The sequence below is a fragment of the Aethalodelphis obliquidens genome, unplaced genomic scaffold (assembly GCF_003676395.1).
Source record: "Aethalodelphis obliquidens isolate GAN/ISIS:26980383/991018 unplaced genomic scaffold, ASM367639v1 scaffold64, whole genome shotgun sequence".
Classification (NCBI taxonomy): domain Eukaryota; kingdom Metazoa; phylum Chordata; class Mammalia; order Artiodactyla; family Delphinidae; genus Aethalodelphis; species Aethalodelphis obliquidens.
The window spans coordinates 4,045,857-4,059,926 of NW_020838008.1; positions in this window are offsets into that span (position 1 = coordinate 4,045,857).

The window sequence follows — 14,070 nt, forward strand, 5'->3', positions numbered from 1 at the left end:
CCATGTCCTGGCTATTGTAAATAGTGCTGCAATAAACATTGAGCTGTGTGTGTGTCTTTTTGAATTATGGGTTTCTCTGGGTATATGCCCAGTAGTGGGATTGCTAGGTTATATGGTACTTCTATTTTTAGTTTTTTAAGGAACCTCCATACTGTTCTCCATAGTGGCTATATCAATTTACATTCCCACCAACAATGTAAGAGGGTACCCTTTTCTCCACATCCTCTCCAGCATTTGTGTTTTGTAGATTTTTTGATGATGGTCATTCTGACTGCTATGAGGTATACCTCATTGTAGTTTTGATTTGCATTTCTCTAATTAGTGACGTTGAGCATTTTTTCATGTGCCTCTTGGCCATCTGTATGTCTTCTTTGGAGAAATGTCTGTTTAGGTCTTCTGCCTATTTTTTGATTGTTTGCGGCTGCAGCTTTTAAGATAAGCAAATAGGCCTCTTGCATGGAACTTCTGGGCAAGTTTAAGTCTGCTGCCTCTTCACTGGGCCCTGAGGGGTGGGGGTGGGAGGGGAAGGCAAGAGGAATAGCCAGAGTGAGTCCTCACAAGCCCACTAAGAACTTTCTTAGTTTGCTAAACCCTTGTGGATCTCGGCTTTCAGAGTTAGATGTTTCGGGGGGACCATCTCCCAGGTGGAAGTCTTAAAAGATGGGATGCCAGATGAGGAGTCCAAACCCTCTGCTCCTGAGGGAGAAGCTGGAGTTGTGAGTTCCCTCCTGGTTTTGTGTTATCATGTTGGGGGTGGAGTTTATGAAAAGATTATGTCTCACCCTCTACTACACTTTTCCATGTAAGTTTTTTGTCATTGTCCTACCGTGTAGGAGTCGCTTAGCTACTTTCTAAATTTTTTTCAGAGGGACTTTTTTCCATGTGTAGCTGTAGACTCAGTATGTCCATGAGAGAAGAGGAGCTCAAGAGACTCCTATGTCACCATCTTCTGTTTCTCTTTATTTGATTATTCATGCTATAAACTACCATTCAGCATAAGTGTATGTTTTAGGCTATTCAATCTTATGACAGAATCATCTCTTCCTGGAAAGTTACATAAACAAATAAAAATGGAAACATGCATACATGTATTATGAAGAGTTACAGTGGAAAATAGATACATATATCTATACTTGCTTAAACACATAGTTACCTCTGACTTCATGGGAAAGAACATGGAGCATTAATTGAGTTAATTGAACCCTAACTTTTGCACTATCATCTCTCAGAGGACACTGTTTTCAAAGTCAATATGCTGTGGTATTTGGGGGAAATAATGACTTTTCTTCATATAAATTTTTCTCTTATTTTTTTCAACTTTTTTTTGGAGGAAAAGTGGTCAGTTGGAGTTCAAAGATTTAGTGTGTAAGGGAGCAGTGGTAGTTTAATCAGTCTGTGTAAAAAATCAGTCTCAATATTGGTAGGTTCTAACCTTTCTAACCCTGTATCTGCTCCATAAAAACACTTTAGTTTTTATTTCTAAGATTAAAAGTTCAGGTCATCCAGCTTTTCTTCCTAGCTATTATTCTATCTGCTTCTATAATGAGGTATTAAAAGAAATAATAAAAATTTTGCCAACTGAGTGAATTGTAAGCCTAGGGTACCTCAAGGATCCTATGAGACTGGAGCCATTAACACTGTGAAAGGTGAGCATGAAAACTTCAGCCAGAAGATACTGCTGCAGTATTGGGTGCTGATTCCATATCTGGTGGTGACATTGGTGAATGGCATTCCATTTAAGTTCAAATGTCAAATCTACACTTTATTCCTTTTTTAGTCCTATGATAAGGTAAAATAATAAAAAATAAAGTATGAAGAAAATTTTTTTCTAAAAACAATGTTATTGAAATCAAATCATGATTTCCTCAGCCTCTATGGAAGACACATAAAATTAATTTAAAATGTGTTGTTGAAAAAATTCCTTTTTTAAAAAATAATCTTTCTCCTGAGGAAGATTTGAAATAATTTCCTTGAAAAGGCAAGTCTTTTCTTTTTATTATTTCTTCATACTGTTCTACTCCGAGGTCCACTTGACTCTTCACATTTTTCATTAATTTCTTTCCTATCTCTTTTCGTGTGTTTAGAAATTCAGATCCTATTAAGAATTGACTCAATCTTATACTTCTTTTCCTTCATATTTTTGTATTCTTTCTCACTGCTCATTTTATTTGATGGCATTTTCACATTCATGATAATTCCCCAATCTATTTGTCTACCCCATGACAAACTATAGTCTATTTTCTGTGGTAGTTTTGCTTATTCTGAATTAATCTCCTTCACATTGGCTTGACACCTCTTTATTTCAACTCATCCAGAATCAATGTTGTTTTTCTGGGGTTTTTTTTTTTTTTTTTTTTTTGCTCTTTTCTATCCTTTTTGACTGTTTGCTGATTTTTCTCTTGACTGCTATATCCTGGGACAGTCTCTATTTATTTTTCTCTTTTCCATTTAGACAATATCTGTTTATAATTAGGTAACATTCTAAGGTTTCATAACAATAGTACTTTCAAATCTGGTACAGTTAAATGTCAACTTCCAACAAACTATTTTAAGAAACTAAGAAATAGAAAATAGGGTCAGTTACTGGTCAAGTGTTGTGACTAAGGTTGTTAGATTTTCACAATCAGAGTAAAGTATTTTAAAAGAACACTCAGTTACAGGATGTTCCTGGGTCTCTAACTCCATTCTTTAAGTCACTTGTAACCGCTGATTCTTTTTATTCCTCAATATGGAAATATCCACTGAAAGAGAAAAAACAACCATTAGATATGCAGCAGTTCACTGGTGAAAGAAAGCATGAGAGATTTCATCTTCATACAGATGAAGTGGCCACATGGATCATGTTAGGAGGGAGTCTGAAGTCAGAGTTATACCAGCCAGAAAGACTACTGAGATTAATCAGTGCTATCAGTGATAGCTGCCTCAACACATGGGAACTGAGACTGATACTAAGTGTTGTCTTTGTCATCCTTGCTCCAGGAAGAAAACAACTGAGGTCCTTGTTAAAGGACATTATGAATGATGTCATGTATGAATGAAATTGTCAATGATGTAGAAATTACTTGGAAAGAGAGAGTTTTGAAGGCAGGAAGCAAGGAGCTAGTAATGAGACTGTTGCCATAGTCCAGACTGAAAAAAAAAGCATAAATTAAAATGATCATTGGAGATGAAGAGGGAATGATGGCTCAGAGAACTTATTCGCCATTAGAATGGGTTTGAGTTGATCATAGATCAGGTATGGAGGATAAGGAAGAAACAGGAGTTAAGGAAGGTATTTGGATTTATTGCTAAAATGATAGTGTGAACTGTTATATCAATTGAAATATATAAGAGAAAAGATTCTTTAAAGATATGGCAAATATTCTGTTTTGAATATCTCTACCCCACATTTTGGTTCCTGTTCATTAAGTTTCATTATTTTTACTAATCTTTAATTACACCACCATACACACTCTTTTTTATGAAAATAAATAAAATAATAATTTAAAAAATAAAATAAAATAAAATAATGGCTAAAGTCCCTTTAATCATCATTCTTAAATTGAGCCCTTGCCTCTCTTCCCAAAAGATAATTATAGTTATGAATTATTCATTTTTTATGTATTCACACATATTTGTGTTTCTGAACTCCAGCACTATTTGTATTTGTTGTTGGAGACTATACTGTGTAATGTTGGATATTTCACAGCGTTCTTTGTCTCTGCCCCCTAGATGTCAGCAACCACACCCCAGATGAGACCATCAAAACTGATGTGTGGTCAAATGTCCCTAAGGGGCAAAATCACCCCTAGTCAAGGAGAACTGACATATACATGTATGAATCCATAGAAAGTGTATATTAAGGGAATTTCAGTTCAACACAGATATGGAAGATATTTTAGAGAAGTTCACTCAACTCCATTCTAATTCCTTACTGCATGCTAGTGATGGAACGCTAAAAACCATATTTCCAGGACTCATTACAGTTCAGATTCTGCACTTTATCTACATTAAACCAAGCCAAAGCACTAGCATTTAGCATTAAAGGCAAGGAAAATATGAAGCAGATATATGACTTCTCTGGCAAGCATGACCACAATCATGTTGGGTTTTGTGTGTGTGTGTGAGCCGCATCAGAAATCCAAAGTCAGGAACTTTGGATGTAGAGCAAACATCTTATTGGCCCAGTTCATAGCAGACATAGTGTGGCCCTAGAGTCAGCAACAGTGATGGTAGTTCCTTAATTCTGTAATATCCCAAACATCACAAAGTCAGCAGCTACATTAGTGGTCTAGTTCAGCAGTGTTGTTTAGGGATCTAGTCAAGAGCTGCGTATCTGGCCTTTTCAGTGATTTTGTAAACAACATAATAATGAATCATAAATAATAAATCCTCCTCTGCTTACTCTACTGAGAGGGAATCCAACGGGCAACAGCTGAATCCATACTCATTCTCTGCCGCCTTCTGAAACTTCAATAAAATAAAAAGATTTTTAATTGTAAATTTATGATTACAAAGAGAACATGAGTGGAGACTGTAGTGTATAAAAGATGTTAACAAATTTTTAATGATGAAATGGGATGAAGCATGAACAGATTCAAAAAGTTGTTGTTAGTTGCCTGCACAGGATAATGCAAATGGAAAGCACAGTGATTCATCCTGCAGGGCCCTGAGTAGACTTAGAAATCAGAGGCACTGATATTATTGAGTGAGGTGAAGAGTGGGAGTGAGGACTGTGTATTATGTGTGGGGCTAAAATCCGGGAAATTGGTTTAAAAGCACAATATGGAGCTGGTATACCCCCAGGTTACTTTCTCATTCCATGCATCCCAGTGACAACCTGTCCCAAACTTTTGGTCACTGCAGGAAGAGAGAGAGAGAGAGAGAGAGACAGAGAGACAGAGAGACAGAGAGACAGAGAGACAGAGAGAGAGAGAGAGAGAGAGAGAGAGAGAGCTGCTTTCCAAAGAACAGAAGTGTTAACTGAAATTCAGCACATGGAATGGTGGGACTTCCAGTCCTCCTGTATATGATAAAACTTCTTAGAGTCCTGGTAGACAGATATATGTACTCCATGTGAATCCTTCTATAGAGACACTAAACAACACAATAAAACAGACTTTTATGTATTGATATTTAGAACTCCTATCACTAAATGTATGATTCCCCAACCTGCCCATCTGATATTTCTCTGAGGAAGATCATTTAGTTGACAACCTTCTTCCCCCACCCAACTTATAACTTCTATCAATTTTTTAGTGTCCTGAATTTAAACATGAAAGATAACATAAAATATCAGGGGTGTGTGTGAGTGTGAGTGTGTGTGAGAGAGAGAGAGAGAGAGATAGGGAAGGAGGGCTGATGCGAGAGTATCCAACAATATGAAAGGTAGAGACCAAAACAAATAATTAAGGGGAAAAGGGAACTAAAGGAGAAAATGAGGTGTGTATACAAATGTCTGTCTACTTATCTTTCTACAGAGAGAGAGGAATATACCTATATATATATAAATATACAATATTTAAATAGATCACACACACACACACACACAGAAGCTCTCCAAATGAGCCAGCCATGGGTCTATTTCTCCCCTTCTAGAGCATGCTGTTATGACGCACGGGCTTAACAAACCTCATGTAACAAAATACTTGACCCATGGCAAATCTTTGAAACTCCATGGGCCTCAGTTGTGTCATTTGTAAAAATTAAGAGCTTGTACTTGATTTTGAAGACCCTTCAAACACTAATATTTAAAATTTTTCATCCCTTTTGATTTTTTTTACTATACACAATAACATTTATTTACAGGGTCACGTAAACAATAATTTTGCAAAATACTTCCAAATACTTCTGTTTCCAAAAGACATGAATTAAAGACACATAAAGCAGCAGATGTAAAGTCATTTCTGTACCTTTTATTCTTCCATCCATTTAGAAAGCAAGCCTTGAACTAAGTGAGCAGTAATGCCCCCAATGACCAAGGGGGTCTCTTGCAGTGACTTGGCATCTTCTGGCTCATTTTTCCCTTACACTAAGTTAAGGTGTCAAGCCTAAAACAATTTTCCTATGCAAGATTTAGCATGGAAGGAATTACTGAAACCACAGGGTGGAAATTAATGATTAGCTTGAGATGCTATTAGCATACCAGCAGGAGAAAAGACTAAATGAGCTATGATCTGAAGTAAGATATGTCATCCCGGAAATTGCAAATGATGTGATGGAGAAACAGTGCTGTGTAATAGGGGAGGAGAAGGAATGAGCTATTAGACTGAGAGGCAAGGAGACAAGCATTTAAATTAAGAGGACAGGACAATGAGAGAGCGTGAGTTAACGTGCAGTCACCCAGACTGAAAGACACTGTGGTTAGTCACTGCCGACAGGAAACAATCCATCAGCTGGGCTAGAATGCAGCACTAAGGGGACTAGGCAAGGAAAAGGATGCGAAGTACTTTTCTACTTGGATAAAGGAAGCAGACATAAAATTCATCCCCAGCACTTCTTCCCTTAAGTAACATCATTAAGGGCTGCCATGAGCAAGAGGCTCACTCATCAGAAAATTACTGAGAAAAAAAAATGGGGTGAGGAGATAGAAAAAGCCTGGGTAAAAATTTGAGAAAAAAAAAAAAAAAAAAAAAAAAAAAAAGCCTCTCTCTACTGTTTTGGCAAAGGAAGATATCAAAGTACAATATTCATAATTATATTTAAGGGGGGGGAGAGAACAAGAACCAGCAAAATTGCATCCGTGTTGCAATGAGCCTACTTTTATAAATCTAGCCAGCCTTGTGGGTTCAGACAGGTCATATTATCAAGAACTCGTTTCTTTGTTTTGGAAGGTAAGGTGTGTGTTTAGCTGTATAACACTGTTACTTCACGGTGATGTGCAAGCTTTCCTTCTAGAATGTTATTGCACCCTGTGTGTCTGGCTCCAGAAAATATGAGTGGAGCAAAGATAGCAATATTATGAACCTTTAGCTGTACTGAAAATAGGCCAAGGGAGAGAAGTGTAAGGTTTTTTTTAAAAAATATTGTGTATGATTGAGAATAACTAATGAAACTAGCTAAGACATTAGATTAGACCCTTTGATCACCAGGAAGCATTTTTTCCCCACTATTAGCCACAAAGCCATAGGAGTTGATAAGGAACAAATATACATGAGCCCATAAATTTCCAGGTTCAAAGTTGGATTACTGAATCCAGCAAACCCTATTTAATAAACACCAACCCTAAACCCCCAAAATTGAGATTTGTAATCTCAACATGTTTGTTTCCAGTTATGTTCTTTTCATTTAATTTTTTTTATTTTATACAGCAGGTTCTTATTAATCATCAATTTTATACACATCAGTGTATACCTGTCAATCCAAATCACCCAATTCAGCACACCACTACCATCACGCCCGCCGCTTCCCCTGCTTGGTGTCCATAGCTTTGTTCTCTACATTGTGTCTCAATTTCTGCCCTGCAAACTGGTTCATCTGTACCATTTTTCTAGGTTCCACATATATGCGTTAATATACGATATTTGTTTTTCTCTTTCTGACTTACTTCACTCTGTATGACAGTCTCTAGATCCATCTACATCTCAACAAATGACCCAATTTCGTTCAATTTTATGGCTGAGTAATATTCCATTGTATATATGTACCATATCTTCTTTATCCATTCATCTGTCGATGGGCATTTAGGTTGCTTCCATGACCTGGCTATTGTAAATAGTGCTGCAATGAACATTGGGGTGCATGTGTCTTTTTGAATTATGGTTTTCTCTGGGTATATGCCCAGTAGTGGGACTGCTGAATCATATGGTAATTCTATTTTCAGTTTTTTAAGGAAACTGCATACTATTCTCTATAGTGGCTATATCAATTTACATTCCCACCAAGAGGGCAAGAGGGTCCCCTATTATCCACAGCCTCTCAGCATTTGTGGTTTGTAGATTTTCTGATGATGCCCATTCTAACTGGTGTGAGGTGATACATCATTGTAGTTTTGATTTGCATTTCTCTAATAATCAGGGATGTGGAACACCTTTTCATGTGCTTCTTGTCCATCTGTATGTCTTCTTTGCAGAAATGTCTATATAGGTCTTCTGCCTATTTTTGGATTGGGTTCTTTGTTTTTTTAATATTGAGCTGCATGAGCTGTTTATATATATTGGAGATTAATCCTTTCCCCGTTGATTCTTTTACAAATATTTTCTCCCATTCTGAGGGCTGTCTTTTTGTCTTGTTTATGGTTTCCTTTGCTGTGCAAATGCTTTGAAGTTTCATTAGGTCCCATTTGTTTATTTTTATTTTTATTTCCATTACTCTAGGAGGTGGATCAAAAAATATCTTTCTGTGATTTATGTCAAAGAATGTTCTTCCTATGTTTTCCTCGAAGAGTTTTATAGTGTCTGGCCTTACATTTAGGTCTTTAATCCATTTTGAGTTTATTTTTGTGTATGGTGTTAGGGAGTGTTCTAATTTCATTCTTTTACATGTAACTGCCCAGTTTTCCCATCACCACTTATTGAAGAGACTGTCTTGTCTCCATGGTGTATCCTTGTCTCCTTTGTCATAGATTAGTTGACCATAGGTGTGTGGATTTATCTCTTGGCTTTCTATCTTGTTCCATTGATCTATGTTTCTGTTTCTGTGCCAGTACCATATTGTCTTGATTACTGTAGCTTTGTAGTACAGTGTGAAGTCAGGGAGCCTGATTCCTCCAGCTCTGTTTTTCTTTCTCAGGATTGCTTTGGCTATTGGGGTCTTTTGTGTTTCCACACAAATTGTGAAATTTTTTGTTCTAGTTCTGTGAAAAATGCCAGTGGTAGTTTGATAGGGATTGCATTGAATCTGTAGATTGCTTTGGGTAGTAGAGTCATTTTCACAATGTTGATTCTTCCAATCCAAGAACATGGTATATCTCTCTATCTGTTTGTATCATCTTTAATTTCTTTCATCAGTGTCTTATAGTTTTCTGCATACAGGTCTTTTGTCTCCCTACGTAGTTTTATTCCTAGGTATTTTATTCTTTTTGTTTCAATGGTAAATGGGGGTGTTTCCTTAATTTCTCTTTCAGATGTTTCATCATTAGTGTATAGGAACGCGAGATTTCTGTGCATTAATCTTGTATCCTGCAACTTTACCAGATTCATTGATTAGCTCTAGTAGTTTTCTGGTGACATCTTTAGGATTCTCTATGTATAGTATCATGTCATCTGCAAACAGTGACAGTTTTTCTTCCTCTTTTCCAATTTGTATTGCTTTTCTTTCTTTTCTTCTCTGATTGCCAAGGCCTAGACTTCCAAAACTATGTTGAATAATAGTGGTGAGAGTGGACATCCTTGTCTTGTTCCTGATCTTAGAGCAAATGGTTTCAGTTTTTCACCATTGAGAATGATGTTTGCTGTGGGTTTGTCATATATGGCCTTTATTATGTTGAGGTGGGTTCCCTTTATGCCTACTTTCTGAAGAGTTTTTATCATAAATTGGTGTTGAAATTTGTCAGAAGCTTTTTCTGCCTCTATTGAGATGATCATATCGTCTTTATTCTTCAATTTGTTAAAATGGTGTATCACATTGATTTGTTTGCATATATTGAAGAATCCTTGCATCCCTGGGATAAATCCCACTTGATCATGGTGTGTGATCCTTTTAATGTGTTGTTACATTCTGTTTGCTAGTATTTTGTTGAGCATTTTTTTACATCTATATTCATCAGTGATATTGGTATGTAATTTTCTTTTTTTTAGTACCTTTGTCTGATTTTCGTATCATTGTGATGGTGGCCTAATAGAATGAGTTTGGGAGTGTTCCTCCCTCTGCAATTTTTTGGAAGAGTTTGAGAAGGATGGGTATTAACTTGTCTCTAAATGTTTGATAGAATACACCTGTGAAGCCATCTGGTTCTGGATTTTTGTTTGTTGGAAGATTTTTAGTCACAGTTACAATTTCATTACTTGTGATTGGTCTGTTCATATTTTCTATTTCTTCCTTGTTCAGTCTTGGAAGATTATACCTTTCTAAGAATTTGTCCATTTCTTCCAGGTTGTCCATTTTATTGGCATACAGTTGCTTGTAGTAGTCTTTTAGGATGCTTTGTATTTCTTCAGTGTCTGTTGTAACTTCTCCTTTTTCATTTCTAATTTTATTGATTTGAGACCTCTCCCTCTTTTTCTTGATGAGTCTGGCTAATGGTTTGCCAGTTTTGTTTATCTTCTCAGAGAACTAACTTTTAGTTTTATTGATCTTTGCCATTTTTTCCTTGTTTCTATTTCATTTATTTATGCTCTGATCTTCATTGTTTCATTCCTTCTGCTAACTTTGGGTTTTGTTTGTTCTTATTTCTCTAGTTCCTTTACACATAAAGTTAGATTGTTTATTTGAGATTTTTTTCTTGTTTCTTGGTGTAGGGTTGTATAGCTGTAATCTTCCCTCTTAGAACTGCTTTTGCTGCATCCCATAGGTTTTGGATTGTCGTGTTTTCATTGTCATTTTTCTCTAGGTATTTTTTGATTTCCTCTTTGATTTCTTCAGTAATCTCTTTGTTATTTAGTAATGTATTGTTTAGCCTCCATGTGTTTGTATTTTTTAAGGGTTTTTTCCCTGTAATTCACTTCTAATCTCATAGTGTTGAGGTCAGAAAAGATGCTTGATATGATTTCAGTTTTCTTAAATTTACTGTGGCTTGATTTGTGATCCAAGATGTGATCTATCCTGGGGAATTTTCCGTGCGCACTTTAGAATAAAGTGTAATCTGCTGTTTTTGGATGGAATGTCCTGTAAATATCAATTAAATCTATCTGGTCTGTTGTGTCAGTTAAAGCTTCTGTTTCCTTATTTATTGTCATTTTGGATGATCTGTCCATTGGTGTAAGTGAGGTGTTAAAGTCCCCCACTATTTTTGTGTAACTGTCAATTTCCTCTTTTATAGCTGTCAGCAGTTGCCTTAGCACCTTGAGGTGCTCCTATGGTGGGTGCATATATATTTTTAATTGTTATATATTCTTCTTGGATTGACCCCTTGATCATTATGTAGTGTCCTTCCTTGTGTCTTGTAACATGCTTTTTTTTTAAAGTCTATTTTATCTGATATGAGTATTGCTACTTCAGCTTTCTTTTGATTTCCATTTGCATGGAATATCTTTTTCCATGCCGTCACTATCTGTATGTGTCCCTAGGTCTGAAGTGGGTTTCTTGTAGACAGCATATATACGGGTCTTGTTTTTGTATCCATTCAGTGAGCCTGTGTCTTTTGGTTGGAGTATTTAATCCATTCACGTTTAAGGTAATTATCCATATGTATGTTCCTATGACCATTTTCTTAATTGTTTTGGGTTTGTTTTGTATGTCCTTTTCTTCTATTGTGTTTTCCACTTAGAGAAGTTCCTTTAGTAGAGGTGGTTTGGTGGTGCTGAAGTCTCTTAGCTTTTGCTTGTCTGTAAAGCTTTTGATTTCTCTATCGAATCTGTATGAGATCCTTGCTGGGTAGAGTAACCTTGGTTGTAGGTTCTTCCCTTTCATCACTTTAAGTATATCATTCCAGTCCCTTCTGGCTTGTAGAGTTTTGCTGAGAAATCAGCAGTTAACTTTATGGGAGTTCCCTTGTATTTTATTTGTCATTTTTCCCTTGCTGCTCTCAATAATTTTTCTTTGTCTTTAATTTTTGCCAATTTGATTACTATGTGTCTCGGCATGTTTCTCCTTGGGTTTATCCTGTATGGGGCTCTCTGCGCTTCCTGGACCTAGGTGGCTATTTCCTTTCCCATGTTAGGGAACTTTTCAACTATAATCTCTTCAAATATTTTCTCTGGTCCTTTTTCTCTCTCTTCTCCTTCTGGGACCCCTATAGTGCGAATGTTGTTGTGTTTAATGTTAGGATGTCTTCATTTCTTTTCATTCTTTTTTCTTTAATCTGTTCCACAGCAGTGAATTCTACCATTCTGTCTTCCGGGTCACTTATCTGTTCTTCTGCATCAGTTATTCTGCTATTGATTCCTTCAAGTGTAGTTTTCATTTCAGTTATTGTATTGTTCATCTCTTTTTGTTTGTTCTTTAATTCTTCTAGGTTTTTTGTTAAACATTTCTTACATCTTGTCAATCTTGCCTACATTGTTTTTCCGAGGTCCTGGATCATCTTCACTATCATTATTGTGAATTCTTTTTCTGGAAGGTTACCTATCTGCACTTCATTTAGTTTTTTTTCTGGGGTTTTATCTTGTTCCTTCATCTGGTACATAGCCCTCTGCCTTTTCATCTTGCCTATCTTTCTGTGAATGTGGTTTTTGTTCCATAGGCTGCAGGATTGTAGTTCTTCTTGCTTCTGCTGTCTGCCCTCTGGTGGATGAGGCTATCTAAGAGGCTTGAGCAAGTTTCCTGATGGGAGAGACTGGTGGTGGGTAGAGCTTTGTGTTGCTCTGGTGGGCAGAGCTCAGTAAAACTTTAATTTGCTTGTTTGTTGATGGGTGGGGCTGGTTTCCCTCCCTACTGGTTGTTTGGCCTGAGGCAACCCAACACTGGAGCCTACCCAGGCTCTTTGGTGGGGCTAATGTGGACTCTGGGAGGGTTCATGCCAAGGAGTACTTTGCAGAACTTCTGCTGCCAGTGTCCTTGTCCTCACAGTGAGACACAGCCACCCCTTGCCTCTGCAGGATACCCTCCAATACTAGCAGGTAGGCCTGGTTCAGTCTCCCCAGGGGCCAGTGCTCCTTCTCCTGGGTCCCAATGCACACACTACTTTGTGTGTTGCCTCCAAGAGTGGAGCTTTTGTTTCCCCCAGTCCTGTCAGAGTCCTGCAATCAAATCCTGCTAGCCTTCAAAGTCTGATTCTGTAGGAATTCCTCCTCCCATTGCCTGACCCCAGTTTGGGAAGCCTGACATGGGGCTCAGAACCTTTACTCCAGTGGGTGGACTTCTGTGGTATAAGTGTTCTCCAGTTTATGAGTCACCCACCCAGCAGTTATGGGATTTGATTTTATTGTGATTGCACCCCTCCTACCATCTCATTGTGGCTTCTCCTTTGTCTTTGGATGTGGGGTATCTTTTTTGGTGAGTTCCAGTGTCTTCCTGTCGATGACTGTTCAGCAGCTAATTGTCCAGACAGTTATTTTTAATTGAAATTTATTTTTGATGTGTGCTTAAAAATTGAGAATAACAGTTTTTTGTTTGTTTGTTTGTTTTTACCATGCCACATAGCTTGTGGGATTTCAGTTCCCAACCAGGGATTGGACCTGGGCAGTCAGCAAGGAATTCCCAAGAATAACAAATTTTACCTATAGCTTTTCATTGTAAGTGAAAAGGAAGTAAAGCCTTAATAAAATTATCATATGTTAGGATTTTTTAAAGCAAGCTCTCATCTTGTCAATCGGATTTCCAAACTGTTTTATGTATTACCAATTTCTTTTTAAAGTTTTATTTCCAGGAACTAGCACTACATAGGTAAATAGGACGCAGTCTCTTTCCTCATGTAATTACACTCTAATATGGGAGTCAACATTTTACAATGAATTAGTTCATTGAGAAAAATTCTGTACTATCTATGCATATTAGAAACAGTGAGGAGACTAAGATGGCATTATCGGCTTTCTTGATAAAACAATTCTTCCCGGAGAAGATACTTGAGCTGGAATCTGAAGAATGAGGAGGGCTTGCCAGTTTGTAAAAGTGGAGGTTATTTGGGGCTGACACCAGCATCTACATAGGCTTGTTAGTTTGAAAAACCATGGGTAGGGGAACTGTAAATGTATCTATATGGCTGGAGCTTAAGGAGTGAAGAGGAGGGCCAGTGAGTAGGTATATTATATTATAATATTATAATAGTTAATCATATTATAATAGTTATAATATAACTATTATAATAGTTAAACAACCTAAAGATAAAATACAATTATCTGCCTTACTGAATTCCTATCAGATTAACAATATGAGTTGGAGCTTTGTTTTACCATAAGAGCATGTGACTTGCTTGGTCTGCTTGATTTGATCCTGGTGATCAATATTAATATACACTCTGTCAAGCAAGTCAAATTTGTCATCACACACTAGCTTCATCTATTGATTTGCTTTTTACCAATTGATCTAGCTCCACAGAATGTTTCAGAAAGGGCA